Genomic DNA, 14035 nt, shown 5'->3' with positions numbered 1-14035 from the left:
GTGAATGAATAGTGGAATTGTAAAGCGCTTTGGGTGCCTAGAAAAGCGCTATATAAATCCAATCCATTATTATTATTATTATTATTATTATTATTATGCTTCTAGTTGTTTTAATGACACTTTGACCACCTGTTAGTAGATCACAACAGATATGATCTGTGGTGTTTTATGTAAGCTTGTATGTCAGATTGTAATGCTCATCAGAGAAAACCAAAATATAGTCTTTTTATTATTTTTTAATTTATTCATCCATCCATCCATCTTCAACCGCTTATCCGAGGCCAGGTCGCAGGGGCAGCAGCCTAAGCAAATTTATTCAATTTTACTATAATGATGTATCAGTCACAGTCTTATAATACACCTTCTTTTCTAAGAAGGTTATACTTAGTGCATGTGTGAGTATATGTACAGTGAACTGGCTTTACACACCATGTGTCCTTTTAAACCAGATTAACTCAGTGTGTGTGTGTACAGTGAACTGGCTTTACACACCATGTGTCCTTTTAAACCAGATTTACTCACTGTGTGTGTGTGCAGTAGACTGGCTTTACACACCATGTGTCCCTTCAGAACAGACTATACTTTGTGTATATGTATGATGACATCACTGACCTTGTACACCAGACTGTCCTTATAGACCGAGCTACAGAAAAGTCTCTACAAACCACCAGAATGTCTGAAAAAATAGCCTTTTTTATATCTCAGTTGAGCAAAGAAAATGTTTAAATTTTAAGTTGTGTATAGGTTTGCTGATTTTTTTCATGATTTTTGATATGCATATTGTAGCTCTAGCACCTCTGGAACCCGGTGTCCCCATAGCCCTATGTCCAGTCTGATTTGCCAAAAATTTCAGAAATTGTCCCTCTAACCCAAGAAACGGGTATGTGTGTGTGTGTGTGTGTGTGTGTGTGTGTGTGTGTGTGTGTGTGTGTGTGTGTGTGTGTGTGTGTGTGTGTGTGTGTGTGTGTGTGAGAGGAAGGACAAAGTGGATACAGAGAGAGGTGTTAGAGTGCCCTCTATTGACTGAACTAGGTTGTAACAGCCTACTATCTCTCTCTTACACGCACACACACACACACACACACACACACACAGACACACACACACACACACACACACGAGAGAGAGCAGAGTGTTAAGTTACTGCTTAGTCTGCATGCATGCACACACACACGCACACACACACACACACGTGCACACGCACAGAACAGCAACCTCGATTAAACACATACAACAAGACTGGAGCATTAAGACTATGATACAAGGAGGATTGTGTGTGTGTGTGCGTGTGTGCGTGTGTGTGTGCACTCTTGCATGTTATTCGGACCGTCAGCCGTTCTGCAGATCTCTGGGTCCCCTGCTGAGCTGCAGCTGCCTGAGTGACATGTGCTGGTTGAGCTGCAAAGCCTTTTCAACTAAAATCAGTTATCCTCACCCACCCAACCACAGACACACACACACACACACACACACACACACACAAATATATACGATGTCCATCTGCAACTGTTTTGACATCAAATCCGTTGTATGTTGATGCTGCATCCAGCAGTTTCCCTTTCGGCTCAGAGGAGTGTCGGACGGTGTGATGGATGACGTCAGCTGCCAAGGACTCACTTCTTGTTTTGTTGTTGTGTTTCTTAAGCATCGATCGCCGTGGCTTGCCCTGCTCCACCGACATCTGATTTTCAACCCCAGCTGTCATGGCTTGTGATTTTTAAGTCTTGTCACTTAACTGAAAATTGCCTCAGACTAGCTTTGAGGCAGCAACGTAGCGCCTTAAATCCCTTATCACTTTTTTTTAAATGACCCACAAACACCTCATTGTGTCTTTGCAGAGTTGCCACATGGGGACTCCTCAGCACAGATGATGTGCTCTGATCTAAGTCACTAACGCAATCAATAAAAGCCTAATACTAACTAGTCAATAATGTTATGCAAGACTTTGCTATTGATCCGATACCAAGTAAATATCGGGTATCCTATAAAGAGAGCTTATGTACAGGGAGCAACGTGATTTAAGAGATTCAACTTTATTTATACAAGGCCAAATCACAACAACAGTTGCCTCAAGGCACTTTTTATTGTAAGGTAGACCCTACAATAATAGATACAGAGAAAACCAAACAATCATATGACCCCTTATAAGTAAGCAGTCTGGCGAAAGTGGGAAGGAAAAACTCTCTTTTAACAGGAAGAAACCTCCAACAGAACGAGCCTCAGGGAGGGGCAGCACTGGTATCTATACTGTCGATATATGGATCAAGCTGCCCACCTCTACTAATGCATTCAGTCGACAGCCTTTTTTGCTAAATAATGACCCTGTGCCAACACTTACAGCGATCCACACATCTTTGCCATGTGCCATGTGATTCTGGAAACTCTCCACACAGCCCTTTAAATCTTTCAAATTTGTGGTGTGCTTTTTTCTCAAGAGTTTCAAGTTCAATACTTTTCTGTCGTTTGAGGAAACTGTCGACAAGGCCTCTCTGATACCACCGTGTTTGTACATGTGCGGCAAAAGCAGCATGTCAGCAGCAGCACCACCAAACTGAAGTGCGGTCACCCATGTCGACAAGAACTCAGATCCTAGTATAAAGTTACTGTAGGTACATGTGTAAAAGAAAAAAAATGGAGGAAAAAAAATCCCCTCAAGCCGTACTTATGCACGTGAAGTGATTAGAGATGGACAAAAAGACCAAACTCCTGTACACTGCTATGGCAGGTAGTACGAGTCACTGGGGAAGCACAAAGCAGCTCTGGGGTTAGCGTTTGAGTTTGCTTCACTTAAAAACAGACATCAATAATAATAGTTTTATCATTTAAAATATGTTTTGAACAACTTGTGGCTTGTACATAAAAATAAATGAATAATATAAACAAGAAACACAAAAGAAAGAAGAAGAAGCCAATAATCTAGAACCAAATCTCTGAAAACTGCCTGATCTACAGTGCTCTTCCATAAGGTGATGGGTTGCTCTGTCAGAGCTCTACAGCTGTGAGCCCAAACATCAAGTGAGCCCCGATGAGTCTGAGGCCCGACTCCAGGCTAAGAGTCTTTGGAATCCTCAATCGTGAGGATGTGCAGCAGAAATGACTTGAGAAGGTTGAGAAGCTCCCTTATTTGAGAGGCAGTCCAACTGAGAGGATAACCTGGGCTGCAAATAGCACACGGCCTGGTTGGGAACACCTCATCGACCCACTAACAGAAGATGGAAGCTGGTGAGAGGGATATCTGTGCAGCTCTGCTTGTATTGGTGCCTCTGCAACCCTGACAGGGAAAATGGCAACTTTAGTGTCCTTTTTTGGTTGTATGTTTGGTCATAACTTACAAAATGAACATCTCGTTTGCATTTAATATGATATGAAACTAGCACTTCAAAGCTAGTGAGTAAAATATTTATTGATGTCAGAGTTGTTTTTTTATTTTTTTAAAGACATCTACACAATCAGACTTCTGGTGAGGTGAAGAGCATCTTAGAAACTGCAGTTTCCCAAAAACACTCTGGTGCAATTTTGCCTAAAGCACTTCTGTCTTCGCGTTGCTAATTGATTCTTTCTCACCAACCTGGGGAAATGTTCTGTTAGATTCACAGATATCACCTGTACAAACAAACAGACAGGTGGCGTCATCTGGATGACGAGATGACAGCGAGACAGGGAGTCTGGCTCCTAGGAATGATGGTTGGGGGGGGTAATCTGCTGTCACATCTAGAACACACACATATAGACCTGTTATGTAACTGCAGTGCAGCCTGAAAACCTGCGACTCTTCTCACTTAGCTAACCGGAGCGACAGCTACTGTGATTGCTGACTTCGATGTCTGGCAAGACAAAAGTAATTGCAGCTGTTCAGACCCCGTGTTGTGACTCTACAGTGGTTCTGATCCACAAGGCTCCGTGGTTTGCCGTTTTTGATTTAATTCTGAAAACTGGAATGAGCTGCATCTGTTTTTGTCCGACAGCGGTAACGACAGGCGCTCTGAGCTTGTCACGGCTGTGCGCTGGGCTTCAGTTCTGTGAAATACCTTTATGTCATTTCCCCTGCTCTTCCCCATCTGTCCCCACCGCTCTACATATAGACGTCTTTCACTTGTCTCACAAAGGTTCAGTTTCTTTTCTTCAGTCTTTTTCCTTCTCATTATTTTCTCCCTTCCCTCTCTGTTGCTGTTTCCTGACTCTCTCTGTGTCTTTGATGTTAGTGGACCACTGACACAGACCCACTCTGGACTCAGCACCGCTTGAATGTTAATGGCATTTTAGCATTTTGCGTGCGTGCGCTTGATTTTGCAAATGCTACATATTTATGTCAGCAAACAGAGTCATGGGTCATGCATGTATTCGTGTTCTGCTCCTCGTGTCGAGGAATATTCCTGGTGTCTTCTTTAAAAAACAAAAGAAAATGTTCATGTCTTCATTTGTATTTTACCCAACACACATCTATTGACAAGCTGTATGTGATATAGCATCTTCAGCTACTCTAATACAGGAGTTCATTAAGTCTGCTGTAAAAGGTGATGTTCAAAGCCCAGAGGATTAGTGGATTTACACTGAACATTCAAAGAAGCAGACTAAGCAAACAATGGAAAAACCCTAAAACTGAGGGGGCTGTAGTGCTATTCCTATGTTGTTGAGTAAATTTTTTTCTGGCGTGGCATGGATGCAAAACCCTTTAGAGAGAAAGGTCACTATAAATCAATACAAAGTTCTTAGAGACAGCCACAGTACAGCTGAATATCTGTGCAAGATTTCTGACTGACCTGTTTGACAGCACTCCTGACCGACATCAAATTAAGGAATATCATTTCAAATGGTGTTTTATCTCTCCAGCAGAGTTTCAGAAACTATGAGAATCAATGCCAAGGAGCATTTCTGGCAGCACTTGGTATCCCAACCGCTAACTAATGCCTCTCTTCAACTAGCACCTACTTTGCTAGACTCAACTTTTTAGGGTTTTTTAGGGCCTACCATTTGGACGTAGTACTTTTTACCCCTGAGCTGTAAAAGGGAGATGGGACAATGTTGCCACCTAGCCAGATCAGCAACAAATTTTGACTTCGGCCTCAAAGTAAAAGTCATAAGTCAAGTTTTTTTGAATGGGATAACTCAAAAATGAGGCTGTGTAGGGTTTTCAAATTCATCCTAGAGCTAGTTTGAATCCCTGTGAGGTCAAGGTATTTTTAGTATCTAAGTTTAACTTAAAAATGTGACATCAATAGACTGCACGCATCGGATTGCCCTGTGAGTGACATCACTGGATGGGGTCCTTTACAAGAATCAAACCCACCATTTTTTAAACCTGGCAACAAGCGAAATGGCCACACACAAACCAACGTCGAACGACAAAGTGCAGATGTTTTTGTGCTTGGTGGTTGACAACAGAATCCAGAGGGAGCTAGATGGAGTGATCCAAAATGTGAAACTGTACCACAAAGTCTCCAAGCACCATTTATTTGTGCCATATATACAAATGGCATCATGGCACTTTGCGGCTGCCTTACTATAATGGCCCCACCCACAGTGGGTGATACTCAGTTGTAATGGAAAATGACCAAGTAGACCAGTAGAGCTGAGTTGAGTCGAGCCAAATAGGTAATAGTGGAAAACAGGCATGAAATGTTGGTTTTTCCCATTATTTATCTCCAGTCTGTAGCCAGCATCCTTGACGGTTGTGCGCAAGGAATGGGTAACCTGTAAATCTGTAAAGGGCCCTAGTTATGCCGAACAATATTTACAGGCTTTGGAAACAACACTAACATAATGCTGTCATCCAGATAACTTCTGTTTTTTCCAAGGAAAACCTTCATTATTTCAGCAAGACGCTGTCCAAACCACACACTGTGCATGTATTCCAACAGCATGACTCTGTAGTCAGAGAGTCCAGGTGGTAAACTGCTGTCCAGACCTGTCACCCACTGAAAACATTTGGATCGTGGTGAACCAAAAAATACGACACAGGAGGCCCCGAACTGTTTATGAGCTGAAATTCTATATCAAGCAACGATGGGAAAACAAGACGAGTAATCTCTTCAGTTCGCAGATACTTGTAGGATGTTTTTTTTAGAAACAAAGAATTTACGCAACACAGTTCTGAAACATGGTTATTTGTGAACAAACCCGGGACGTTCTGTCAAAAAAACAGAAAGATTCTGTCCCAATACTTTGAAAACTTAACAAAATCCACATTGCCTGCATGTGTTCTCTCACCACTTTCTCTATTTATGCTCCTACACTGTGGATAAGTCTTAGTAATGCTTTAATTTCTGCATGGGGATCATTGTGTTTAATATGTTTAAGCTCTAAAATAAGTAAACACCTGACCCTTGACAATTACGTAAGCACCGTAATATTCGTCCAAGTGTTTATTTTTTGATGGAGCCGTGCTGTTGGATTTGACATCTTCCACATGTGTCTGTGCTCAGTCCAGTTCCCAGGTCTTTGGAAGGTGGAAAACTCTGGAACACACTGTGGGTCATAGCCGCGTCCAACTTTCCCTCCCCAGGTCTCCACTCAAGAGACCGGAGCAGAAGTTTACTCTGTGTCCGACACATCGAACAGAAAGCACACTTGGACGTGGATGTGAGATCATAGCACATTTGTCTTGCTTGACATCCATCGGTGATTTGTCCACAGTGTAGCCGGTGCCATTGCATTTACAATCCTCTCTTTTCTTTTTCCTTTGTGTCCCCCTTAGCTCCTCTCATTCCGTCTTTCCTTCACTTCCTCCCTGTCGGAACCCCAATGCAAAGCATCGCCTTTTAATGTGGCAAGCTCTAAGAGAAAAAAAAAGAAGTTATTTTCATGCCATTAGGAGAGCGGCTGTTTTCCCCTCATTTCCACACAATGGTGTGGTGCCACAGCCAATGCCAGTCTTTGTAGCTCTTCCAGGTGGGTGATTTATGCGTGGCGCTGAGCCCCCAATGCGCCACCGAGCCTCTGTCGCCTCCCTTCTGCCAGGCTTGGCCCCTGCTGGGATATAAATCCTTCTCAGACGCCATGGCCAACGCCAGCAAGCAAACAAACTTTTTTCTCCCCTCTTGTTTTCTTTTCTTGGAAATACACCCTCTGTGTTTTCTTTAACTCGAGCAATGAATTGATTTTATCTTCCAGTTTATGCCCATCTTTCCTTTTTTTGATTCATCAATTCCTTTTGGCACGAATATTAAGCAGGGACTTCTCGCATACCAGGACAGAAAATTTAATTAGAAGAAGAAAAACAGAAGCCACTTTGATTGATTTTTCAGTGTTAATCCAAAACATATTTCAGGACTGAAAGTGCTGCTAGCTGATGCTGTATTCTTATCATTTAGATTTGACCATGGAATATAAACTCTGAAAATCTGATTTTCCACCAGCATTTTATACTTGTCGATACAGAAACGCATTCGAAACAATTAATATTAATGGAATATGCCATTTGCAAATATAATCAGCACTTTTTACATTTGCAAACCTCACTTCAGTTGGATAAACATTACAATGTTACCTCCAAAAGCAGCCTAATTAGTTGGACGACCTTTTGTAGTTTTGAAGAATAATTCAGAGGGAGTAATCAGAGATTTCATTCGTTTTAAGGTGGAGTGTTTAGTTTCAAACCTGAGGAAAAGGCTCAGTCATTAAATAAGTTAAAGAACTATTTGTGGCAAAGCAGATAAAATGAGAAACACGCACAACTTTATTTCAGTCTCTTAATCACATAGAGGCCATCTACCAAATCATCAAGCATTTAAAGTAACATTACTGGAAAAATCACACTGCCACTCCATAGACCTGTTAACAGAGTTGTTTCATATTAAACTTATAGAGTAAAAACCCTCCTTTCTTATGCACAGAGCATCATGTACCCCAATTTTGCAAGTTTGTAGTCCTTCACATGCCATTCATATCAATATCCTTAGAATGCGCACTGACATTTTTTGCTACTGGAAAGCACGCAAAGCCTCCTTGAAAATAACTTGTTTTTCCAGCTAACTTCACCATTTGCTCCCTCGTTCTTCCTGTTCTTGTACAACCTCTCTGTCCCCTCTCTCTCGCTTTCCATCTTCCTCACTCAACTAGAAAACGAAAAAATATATAATCTTATAATGATTATAAAACGGGTCTAAACTTGCCTGTGCTTAAATCATTCTCCAAAATGATGAACATCAGTGTTTTGGATAGCTGCCCCAAACACTGTGTTTAAATCACTGAAAACAGTCACTCCCGAGCACCTCTTCAGCAATATATCTTCTGGAGGATTGCTCCCCCCATCCTCACACCAGGACAAATGTGCAGGCAGATCTAGGTACTTTCTACTTGTATGGGTTAATGGTGACGGTTTTTGCAATGTGAAAGACAAGGCAATGTTTAGTGCTAATTAGCTAAAGTTAGCTAGCTAAATAATACTAATCATTAGTTTCATAGATGTTTTAGTGAGCTTTCTGAAGCAGTAGTGAGAAAGCGGCAAAATAACAGATAAACCTTGACTAGAAATGTATTGCAAATGTCTTGTATTCTCAATCATCCAGGTAAGTAAATCTCCAAAAGTTGATTCTGTTCACCTGGACGTAGCGTTTTGTCCCACTGAAAACGCATCCAGATGAACAGAATCAACTTTTGGAGACTTGAATAGAAATTTATAGAATACCAAAGGTGACAGCTATCACACCTTATCAGCTCTGTAACCTTTTTTATGTACAGTAAAAGGACAAATTGCAGGAAAGAATTTTAAAACCATATTTGGGGGCAAATTCACAAAATTTTACATTTCGTTTTTAATCAAAATCCACTTTGTACTTGCACGTTTGTATGGCCCAGTGACCACAACAAATTTAAAATTATGGCTTGGTGTGATGTGGCTGCTGTGGTTGAGTAACAAGGCTATACCAACCCTTGGCTGGCAGTTGTTAACAAACTAAGTGGCTTGTTGGTGGATCCATTTCACCAGCCTTGTTTTTGTCCCACAGGTGGGTGTTAACATGCTTTCACAAGAAAACTATGAATAATCCAGTTTGTTGTGGTTGCAAATCATACTGAAATGATTATACGTAGCTCGATCATCTGATTCATATGATGACATACTGCAGAACTGAGAATAGCAAATTAAATGAAATTAAGTGTCTATTATTCTCCTTTCAGTGCTTTTCCAGAACAAATCTGACAAAAGGTGTTGGCATGAGAAGAAGTAAAAAGCAAGGCTAATTGTTTCAAGGTTGTCTGATTTTTACCCAAAGGGTCAGCCACACTCACTTTGTCCATTCTATGACTGCCACAGATGTTGATGTGCTATTTTAGGGTTTTTTTGTAACCTGTAAAGAAGAAGAAGAAAAAACCCCCAAAATGATCAACTACTAATACGCTCACGCTCATGAAATAAAGATCAGGGGTTGAATCTGTTTTGCCTTTGTTTTCATAGCCTGAGTGAACTGTGCAAAGTGCTGCGCTGTAAGTTTAATGATATTTATGACCTCACACTCACACATCTGTCTCCAGCTGTCACATGCGTCTGTGAAGACATGCAAGCTTGCTACACAGTGACATACAAATGCGCACGCACAGACACACTCCCACACAGACCTAAGCACCGACAAACACACACACACACACCAGCCGATGCAATATGCATGCTGGCATAATAAATAGAGATGGGAAGTGGTGCTGCTGCAGACAGGCTCTCAGAGAGAGAGGGAGCGATATCAGGACAGACTTGAAAGAAGGTCAGAGGGTGGAAGAGTGCAGGAAAACTGCAAAAAAAAAGTGTTTTGGACAAAAAGAAGTGGCTGGTGTTTTGCACTACAGAATAATAAATGGATATATGTGCGTGCGCGCGCGTGTGTGTATTTCGCTCAGTGGGACCAGATGAAGTATTCCTCAGTGTCCGTGGCAATCGACCAGAGCAGCGCAGCTCCAATGATGGATACCACCGCACTAATCGCTCCTCCGATGCCTTCTGTTTCTCTCACACATACTTTGCTTCACTCTCACTCATTCATTTATCTCTCTCCTTTTTTTTCCTCCCTCGGTCTCAGTCCCCTCACTCTCTCCCCCAGCTCTCCCAACACTGCGGCACACAAACAGAAACAAATCACAGATTTAATGAAATTAAGTTAGGAGGGAGGCCCGCCGGAGGGGGCGTTCGTTTCACATCTCCTGACAGCTGCCGCAGTGGCGCACCTCAGCCACCTGACTAAATCTATGGCCCCAGATGACTCCTCCAAAAGAAAGTTTCAGACCCACTCGTCTGTTCGCACACGGAAAACTGCATCCAGGCACGTAGCTTGCAGAAATTGCCCTTTGGGGAGGATAAATCATTAAGGCGGTGGTTTCCAAAATGGAGGCCTGGGACCAGAAGAGGTCCTTGAGAGGGGATCTACAACCTTCACTGTGAATATTCTGGAATTTGACAGACATGTAAAGGAAACTGAGTCCTAGCAAGTGACTTTCCTTTTTATTAAACATCTTTTTTTTTCATATACCTTTTGAACATGGGCAAAAAAATCAATCTGTTTAATATCAAAATTTGCATACCTAATTTAAATGTGGTCACTATCCCCTTTGTGCAGTTGTCCACTGTTCCCAGCACTCCTGCTATTTTCAGCATGCCCACTCAGAGTTATTAAAGCAGTGACACATCAACTTAAATGTCAATTTTGGAAAATGAGCCAGTCTTTTCTCTTAGATTTCTCCGGAAGTTATAATAGAGTCAAAACCATGTTACACACCTCCATGAAGGTCACCCTCCCCACCTGATGCTTTCTCCTCAGGCTTAGACAGTCCAGCTCTTACGCTGAATACTCTTTTTCTGTTTTACTGGATCACAGTCAGAAGCACAATCTGGTATCCTTTATAATGTTCTTCCTATATCCACGATCAACGTTGCAACTGACCAGTGTCATTGTCTGAGGATTCGATTAACATTAGCCAAGAAGTTAGCTAATGTCATTAAAAGCTATCCCTTGCAAACCAACACGAAGAACTTAAATTTGGATAAAAGCAAACCTGAATTTGAATTCAGGTTTACAGATTTAAGATTAAAAATGCTCCAAGAGACATCAGGAACAGATAAACAGTGAAGAAGTCTAATGATCAAAGTAGTGGATGAAGCCTAGCACTTTTTGTATGAAAGGTTTGCACCTTGTACGTTGCATCAGACCTTTCTTTAAGGGCAACCAGGCTGTTGTGGTTCTTGGCCTAACTAAAACCAAGGAAATGCGATGCTTATTAAAGAAAAACAGACACCAAACCAACTGGGAAATACTTTATGACATGAAGTGGGTGATTCCTGATGCAAAATCTCAACAGCCTTACATTAGCTTATCAGAAAGGTATAGGAACAACTAGTATATAGAGTAAATGAATAAAATAATGCTACAAAAGTTGAGCACAAATAGCGGCTGGATAAGTTATAAAGCAGGCAGCGTCATTGAATTCTATGTTGCGTATGGATAATGATATTTCCTCTCCCCACTGTCAGCACCAGCTGTCCTTGACTGGAACATACTCAGTCCAACATCCAATCTGTTATTGAAGCAAAGCACAGAAGTAATATGTGCTCCTGCCTTGAAGATTTGCCACAGATTCATCACTATATCATATTGAGTAGCAGCGCATATCTGCTGGGTGGGACGCATTTAGCTAAATGGTAATCTGTGGTGCAGCAGGCCCTGATAGGGAAAAGTGTGGGAACCACTGCAGTGAATCTCCAGCAGACATACTTTTAAACAGATTGTGAAAGTGTCCTTTCAGGAATGATACACCGGGGTGTGCTTGCATGCGGTTTCTTAAGTGTATCCTCGCAGTACAAAGGCCCACAGTTCCTACAGGACCCCCGGGTTCTAACTGGACATGCATGCTGACAGGGGAGAGATGGAGGAGGCGGGAGGAGCAGAGCAGGACAGCGGGTGTTGGGGGCAGAGTGGTCTCTTCTGATCCCCTACTTTGTTTTGGAACCACTCGAAAGCGCTTGCTTGAACAAATACACACTTCTCCAACCCACTAGCTTATTTAAGACACCTTCCCCCTTCCTCCCTCATCCCTCTATCCTCAGACCCCATAGAGGGCCTGTCACCGGCACTGTTTTTATTCTTTTTTCTTAAGACTACTCTGTTTGTTTTCCAAAATAAAAGGCTCATTGAGTTGTGCGATAAATGTGAGTATGTGTGTTGGTAGTCATTTTTGCTCTTGCTAGTAGAACCTTAATGACCTGAGTTTCACTTTGCCCAGCTGTCTCCACTCTGCATCAGCATTTAATCTGCACAAAGGCTACAAGACCACCCCAATGGGTCACACCGCAGAAGCACACACACACAAACGTACATATTTTGCTCACCAGGTAATTATGAATCGAGGGACAGAGCAGAACAGTCATCCTTTCCCCCCCCTCCTCCCATCCCTCCTCTGTCTTTACTTCACTGTTTCCCTAAGTCTATTCCCAAGGTTGAACACGGAAGCAATAAGTGTGTGCATGTGTGTGTGTGTGTGGGGTGGGGTGGTTCAAAGCAAACTTTGTGAATTATGAGGAGTACAGGAGGCTGCGCTGCAACTTAAACAGCTGAGTTAGCAGATGGGAGACAATGCACCTGAGGGAGACGGCGGGGAGAGAAATGAAGGCCTGGAGATCAAATCAAGACCTCGAGAATCTCATTCGAAGAGCAGAGGAAGTGCAACGCACAGGGTGATACGTAACTGCAAAACAAGACGCGTGGAGGGAGGTGGAAAAAAAACACAACTCGGTGATATTTGATGTCCTCCGGATATTGTTCTGAGCTGTTTTTATAAAGCCAAAGTGTGCTGTTGGGTTAAGTGTGCATCCACACTGCAAGAAACTCAAACCAATGTTATCAAAGCCAAAACATGCAGGCCAGAGGCCCTTAGCACACAGAGCAATGAAAATGCTCTCAGTGACACACCCTGTTAGTCTACAGGCCCTACAAAACTAGGTTGTTTCTTTTTATCTTCATTTATCTGAAAAATAACAGCTGTTCATTTTTGTTTTCTGTACTGTAAGTGCTATTAACAAAAAAGCATGCATATCAAATAACATGAGGCTAAATTAATGCTCCAGTGAGTCAATCGTGCCAACCTTAACCCATAGACGAGCCTGTCAGTCCAGACATAGAGCAAAGTTGTAAAGTTTAGCGGAGCAGGTAGCGTTAGTGCCAGTGTTGGGCAAGTTACTTTGAAAAAGTAATTAATTATAGTTACTAGTTACTTCCTCAAAAAAGTAATTGAGTTAGTAACTGAGTTACAAGATTCTAAAAGTAATTAACTACTTGAAAAGTAACTATTGCATTACTTAAAAAAAAAAAAAAAAAAAACAAGCCTCTGGGGTCCAGGGTATAATTGGCCATTTTAACCACTTTTGATTTTTCCCTCAACATTTCACCTTTAAAAACTATTTACTTTGCCTTGCTTGGTATCTTGGTATTCTTTTCCGCACAACCTCACGCATCTGAATTTACAGTTATGTTTTCATTTTGACATACTGTATTAACACAATTGATCTAAAATCAGACAAAAAACATCAAATTCGAGTAGAAAAAAGGATATTTTCACTGTAACAACCACAAACATGTTCATTGAATCATATTTCATAACCTTAAATGCAAATATAAATTGTGAATTTTAAAATCATATGCACAAGTTTTGCAAGGAACAAGTTATTTGCAACCAATGTCATGTCTATTATTTTTTGATTGGTTGACATGGTGCATTTTTCCACCAACACGAACGGACGTTTTTTTGTTTTTGTTTTTTATTATTTGCTCATAAGCAGAGAGTGCTTGCTTGCGCTGTCCTTAGCAAACGTGAATAAAATACTGAGGAAAAAACACAGCGTATATATTGTTTATCATGACTCTGGTTTTACGTGGCCCATCAACACAATTTAAAAACTGATATATATCACCTTGTTGCTTTGTGATCTTGAAGTGGTCATGTGATTGGCTTACCACGACTACTATATTCTTCCTCAGTCAAACAGCAGCACTCATGCGATTGTTTTCCCCCTAGTTCAAGGGTGTTGTGCCAAAAAGTGATCATCTGCCAGAAAGTAATT

The sequence above is a fragment of the Rhamphochromis sp. 'chilingali' genome (assembly GCF_963969265.1).
Source record: "Rhamphochromis sp. 'chilingali' genome assembly, chromosome: 8".
Classification (NCBI taxonomy): Eukaryota; Metazoa; Chordata; class Actinopteri; order Cichliformes; family Cichlidae; genus Rhamphochromis; species Rhamphochromis sp. 'chilingali'.
The sequence above is the reverse complement of the archived record's forward strand: the minus strand, read 5'-3'. Positions refer to the sequence as shown.